Here is a 6,823-nt window from a genome sequence, read left to right as displayed (position 1 = left end):
GAGAGTAGTGGGCAAAATGTCATTTTTTTCCAACTACTATTACCCACTGCTGTTGCTTATATACAAAAAAATAATGGAGATCTATTCAGTAATACAATAATTTGTTATCACTGGGTAACTTCTAATGATAGATTTGCATAAATAATACGGGTCTATTTTTATGTAAATAGAACACTGTAGAGTACCTTCCAGTCTTTTTCAGGATTGTTAAATTGAGAAGAGCATATTTGTCCTATTTTTATGTTAAAAAGTGAATGGACTGAAATGTTAAATGTGAATGTACATTTCTTATTGCAACTTTTATACTGAGTGTTTGCACTATTATAATTTCTGGACTCTAATTTAACAAAAATAAAGGAAAATCTGCTTGAGTAAAACCATAGTTATTTTCTTTGGAGAAACAAATATTCTCGTGGATTCCACAGAATCTCTAAGCTTGCAGGGGCCTCAGACACCATCTAGAGTAAGGTTCCTTAGCATTTCTTGTGCCATTGATCCCTCTGGCAGTCTGGTAAAGACTATGGGCTCATTTTCAGAATAATGAGCTTTAAATACGTAAAATAAAGTACATAAAAATGATTACCTTTCTAATACCCTGAACAATTGATCATCCAGATTTACTTAAATGTTTCCAGTGATGGAATAGTACTTTCCATTTCTTACTACTATTTTCTTTTAAAAGAATTTTCTTGTTGTCCCTGTCTTTTACCATTCTCAGTAGATTATATAATGACAGAGCTTAGTGGAAAGAGAAATGGAGAATCAGAAGGAATGGGATTAAGTCACGAGTCTACCATTAGCTTACTACGTGATTTTAAACAATTCAATTAAACTGAAAAAGAAGAGGATAATTTGAACATGTACGAATACTTGCTGGTTAGGATTAAATGACATGACAACATTCTGTAATGGTAAACTACTATATAAAAGTAAGGTAGACAGTTTATTTCCCTGATCAATTGATATCAAAGCCCCTCCCTATTTGCCCATAAAATAAAGTGCAACAGGCCTCATCCTAACGTTCAAGGCTCTCAACAATAGGTATCAAACCTTATTTCAGACTATTTCACTTCATTAAATCTATACTGCATATGTAACTCGTGGCATAATTCATCCATCCTTGATCTCTTTGTCATTTTGGATTCCTTCCAGATTTAGCTCAAATTTTGCTTATAAATCCAGCTATTAATGCCTTCCCTGCTCAGATTACCTCCCATCTTCTTGTATATAGCTTACATGTACCTAGTTATTTATACGTTGTCTCCTTTATTAGAATAGGAGCTCCTTGAGGGAAGGGACTTTCTGTTTGCTTGATTGTTTGGCTTTCACCCTTCTATGTACCACCAGTTCAGCATGGGATTTGGCACATAGTAAGCATTTAATGAGTGCTATTGACTTTTGACTGGCCCTCTCAATTATATTATTGCAATAGCCTTTTAATTAGTCATCCTTCTGTCTAGTCTAGTCATCCTTCACCCCTTTGCCAGAATAATATTGTTAATATACTACCTTGATAAGGTCATTTTTCCTTCCCAGAATATTAAATGACTCCTAATTGTTAAAGAATTGAAAAATTACATTGAATTGAAAAATAGAAAATTTTTGAAAAATTACAAACTTCTAATCATGGTATTCAAGGTCCTATATAATATGACTCTAACTATCTTTCTGGTTTTGTCATAATATTTCTCATCATGTAATGATAGTAATTCATATTTTATATCAAAGTTTATAAAGAATTTTTCTCAAAACAATATCATGCAATATAGAGTACAATTGCCTTTATTTTACAGTTAAATTATCCCCATTTAACATATAAAGACAATAAGGTTCTAAAAGATTCAATGACTTTTTCACAGCGTTTAATTTCTAAAAATAGAATTAAACTCAGTTCTACCGACTCCAAAGTTCCAGTTTCCACTATACTACCCTGTCCCATTGATCCAGATAAAATGCTTGTGTTATAAGCTTCCTCCAGACATGGATGCTTCAAGTGTAATTTGAGAAACTTCAGGCTCATTGTTTCTCTCCAGGTAACGAGGGAACTTCAGTGTAGTAATCACTTATCTTTAAAAGCAATGAACAAATGTATTCACATGTATTCCTATAAACAAATGTATTCACAAGTTAAGAAGAATGAGACAGAGATACATAAAGAGAGGGAGATAGAGTCAGAGAAAGAAAAGAAGACAGAGATAGAGACAACAGAGATACAAATGCAGACAGACAGACACACAGAGAAAGAGACAGAGACACAGAGAAGCAAACACAGAAAGGAGAGACAGAGAAAGATAAAGTCATTCCAGATGGACAGACCTCAGGCCCTTCCTCTGTGACTCAGTGAAGTCTAGTTGCAGACCATGTTAATTAGAAACAAAGAAGCAGTCTTCCCCATCAAAACCCAAGAACTGATTATCTTTCTTGGTAAGATTGTAAAGTGAGTGGCTAGAGGGAATAGTGTATTTCCCTTCACTTGCTTTTAAAGAGGGATTATCTCAAAGCTCCTATCTAGGAGCTTTGCACAATTTCCTGTTCTTTGGAGATAGATGAACTTGGTAGGAGATGCTGATTTTGCCTTCATAGCCGGCAGCATGAGCATCTGGTTTCTTCCTATCCAAATGAACACTTACTCCCATTTTTCCCTGTCTTCTCATTGTTATCACTTTTTTTTCTCCTCCTACATTTATATGAAAAAACCCTCATCTGATATGCTTAATGTTTGGAGTGGGTAGAGATTTGGAGAGAGGTTTGTATCTCTGTAAAGGGAAGGAAGGCACATGTCTGCTTCAGTGAGAATGAAATATGAGGGGGAGGAAAAGCAGACGAATGCATCTGGAGTCCCAAAGGTAATGGAGGCATATTGGAATCATACACCAACAGGCAATTGAAAGTTTTCATGAACAGAAGAGCCTACAAGCTCTCTCTCTCTCTCTCTCTCTCTCTCTCTCTCTCTCTCTCTCTCTCTCTCTTTCTCTCTCTCTCACTCACACACACACACACACACACACACACAGAGCAGTTGACTTGAGAGGCCTATGAAATGGTCTCTAAATAATAATACAAAGAAATAAAGGAATAATGGAGTTGGTTATTCATTGTCAAGTCATTTCAGTTATGTCCAACTCTTTATGATCCCATTTGGGGTTTTCTTGGCAAAGACACTATTGTGCTTTGCCATTTCCTTCTCTGGCTTATTTGACAGATGAGGAAACTAAGGCAATCAGCAACTTGTCCCTATGACTTGTCTAGGGTCACATGGCTAGTAAGTGTCTGAGGCTGAATTTGTACTCAGGAAGTTGAGTCTTCCTGACTTCAGACCCAGCACTCTATTCACTGCCCCATCTAGCTGCCTAACTGGTTATTACGTATTCATAAAAAGTAGTAGTAATGAATATCTTAATCCAGGCCTTGATTTTATGTAATCCCTCCTATGAATTTCTAATCTTGTCTTCTACCTTCTTAGATCCTCAACTTTCTTTTTTTTTCTGTCCCTCACCTTCTTCCTGTTTTTCCCTTCATCTCCTCTCTCCTTAATTTAATTTGCTTCTTCTCTCCTGAAATTTTTCTCACACTCCTTAAACTTCCCTGGTTGCAGTATGGAAATAAAGAACATTTTTTAAAACTTTTCCAGAATTTTTGGATATGATTTTGTGATGCTTTTCTTAATGTTTTTAATTTTAGGAGATGACTTGAATGTTTTATGATTTTCTAAGGAAAATAACTACCTAAAATTGCTTTTTACTTCTGTGTAGATCATTGACTGTTGTTTTTTTCCTTCTTATGATTATTAGAAATTTGACTAGGTTTCATTAATTTCTCCTTGGTTGTATTTATTGTAATTCCATGACTTTCCACCAGTATAAACCATTTTAAGTAGTAAAAAATAATAAAGCAAATATATTACACATTACATAAGCCAAAATCACAATCCTGGAAAACAGAATAAAAGGTTCTTTGTTTTGCTTCTCAGGCTATACTTTATCATTCCTCATAGAACATGCAATTGATTCATTACTCCCTACTCTTTGGCCATCTTCTCAGCTCCTCTAACTTGTCCTACTGCCTTGTCATGTGATGTGTGTACCTTCTTTTTCCCTCTTAACACTTCCTAGCCTCCCAGGGCAGTTCCAAATCTAGGTTCCAAATCTAGGTACTCTCTCCAGCCACCCAAACTCCATAATCATCAGTTTGCATATGCCCAGGCACTGCCCAGCCCTTTCTGACCATAGACATCACCTCAGTCCCCATGCTGAACCTCTATAGACAATGATTGTACATTTGAACTCATTCTTTAATGATTAATATACTCCCATACCATTAGTCATCTCATCCCAGTGATTCTGAACTCTGTCATTATTCAAATCCCCTTCTTGCTTCTTTCCCCAATTCCCTTATTCCTATCACTGTCAACCAAATCCCATCAATGTCTCACTTTTAGGGTACCCAACCTTTCCATTGTGCTCTCTGGCAAATCAGCTCTCATTTTCAAACTTTTCCTTTCCCATTCTTTCCCTCTTCTTGTTCTCACTGAGATCTTGCTCCCTTCTAACATTGTTTCCCTGGCCACCCTTTCCAGCACCGATTACACTGTCACTTATATCCCCCAGTGACTGGTCGGGGTGGGTGCTAGAGTAAATACTATTTGGGGTTTCATTGAATTGGAATAGTCCTTGCTCCCCATTGCCACTTCCAGGCTTTTTCTTTACTATCATTGCTCAGTAATGTCTCTTCCTTTGACATTCATACAATCTATATCTATCACTGAGTCAAGATTCTGGTGGCTGTTGTCTACTGACCTCCAGAATACTCTCCATTCACTATTGTAAGCTATTGTCTCGCATCTATTCTCCCTCTTTTTTGCCTTTTTGGAGAGCAATTGGGGTTAAGTAACTTGCCCAAGGTTACATGGCTAGCTTTTTTTTATTATTTTTTTTCTTCTCCCTCTTTTGGCTAAACTCCTTGAGAAAGCTATAATGAATGACTCTACTTCCTGCTCTCTCATTAGCTTCCTACTTCTCTGCTATCTGGTTTCTGACTTCATCATTCAATTGAAATTACTATCTCCAAAATTACCAATTTTTTAATAATCAAATCTAATGGCTTTTTCTGAAATGTCATCATTCTTGCCCTTTTGGCTGCCATTGATACTATCACCCTCTTCTCTTTTATATTCTAAGCTTTTGTGATTTTTTTCTCTCCTCATTCTCCTCCTATGTGCCTAGACTCTAAGATGTATTCCATCTCTATATCTATGATTCTGTGAATTGAATTGTATTTTCATCAAAATTCTCACTGAGCAACCCTACCACCAGGTCCACCCCACCCCCACCAAGGTGACCGGGGAAGAGGGAGAAGAACCCATACGCTCCAAAACATTTATAGCAGTTCTCGCTGAGGTGGCAAAGAACTGGAAATGGAGGAGAAGCTCCTCAACTGGGAAACAACTGAAGATGCTGCTGCACATGACTTCAACAGAACACCCCATGCTGCAGGCCGGTCCCAGAAAAACATGGAAAGACCCTATGTGTTCTGAAATATTGATAACAGCTCTCTATGTAGTGGCAAAGAACTGGACATTGTGGGGATGCCTGTTAAATGAGGAATGGCTGAACAAGTTGTGATTGTGATGGAATACTTCTGTGATAGAAGAAATGATGAGCTTGATAATCTTGGGAAAACATGAATAGACTTGCATGAATAGTGAAGAGCGAAATGAGCAGAACCAATAGAACACTACATACAGTAACAGCAATATTGTTTTAAGAACAACTTTGAGTAACTAAGTTTTAAATACCCAAATTAACCACAAAGAGCTTGTGAAGGAAGCCACTATCTGCATCCAGAGAAAGAACTTATCAAGAGAAATATGTATAGAATGATCTTACATATATATACCAATTTGTGTCTAATGGTAGCCATCTCTGGGGTGGGGAGAGGGAAGAAAAAAAGGGAAAAAAAGAAATTTAGATAATCATCATATATTTTAAAAGGAATAGCAAGTTGTACACAATAATTTTGCAGTTTCATGTGCAATCATCTTTTTAATTATACTATGTCATGAAAACACTTGTTTCATTCCATAAATAAAAAAATAATTTTAAAAAAAATAAATTCTTACCTAGCACAGTTCTTGACAAGAAGTAATTTAATAGATAGTGGTTGATTTGACTTGATTTAACAACTCAGGAGTACCTTCTGTTATAATTATCTTTACATGTATCTATGGAAATTACAGGGTGGTGGGTTTGCTCACAGCTAGAGTAAATACTATTTGGGGTTTCATTGAACTCCACAAAATCTACTGAATGGTGGAAGGAAAATAGGAAACACATATATTATTTTAAGAACCAGAAGACCCCCAACCCTTCTAAACTGAAAGATAACAGATGGTAGCTTGATTCAGAAGGGAGGGTGGAAAGAGAATGGTCTAATCAAACAAATCATAACCCAACAATTCTTGAGGGAAAGGCACAAACATTTATGTAGCACCTACTATGTTCCAGGCACTGTGATGAGTGCTTTATAGTTATTTCATTTGATCCTCACAGTTCTTGCAGGTGGTACTATTCCTACCTATTCTAACTCACATTTTACAGGTAAGGAAACTGAGGTAGAGATAAGTGATTTGCCCAGGGTCACATAGTGTCTTAGTTTGGATTTGAACTCAGGTTTTCTTGACTCCAGACTCTATACACTGCACCACCTAACTGGAGAGGAAAAATGAAGGAAAAGAAAGGAAAAAAAGGGAAAGGAACAGGGAAAAGGGAAGGGAAGGGAAGGAAAGGAAAGGAAAGGAAAGGAAAGGAAAGGAAAGGAAAGGAAA

The sequence above is a fragment of the Petaurus breviceps genome, unplaced genomic scaffold, assembly GCF_028583685.1.
Source record: "Petaurus breviceps papuanus isolate PSGF00001 unplaced genomic scaffold, PetGlider_PUasm1.0 227, whole genome shotgun sequence".
Classification (NCBI taxonomy): domain Eukaryota; kingdom Metazoa; phylum Chordata; class Mammalia; order Diprotodontia; family Petauridae; genus Petaurus; species Petaurus breviceps.
The sequence above is the reverse complement of the archived record's forward strand: the minus strand, read 5'-3'. Positions refer to the sequence as shown.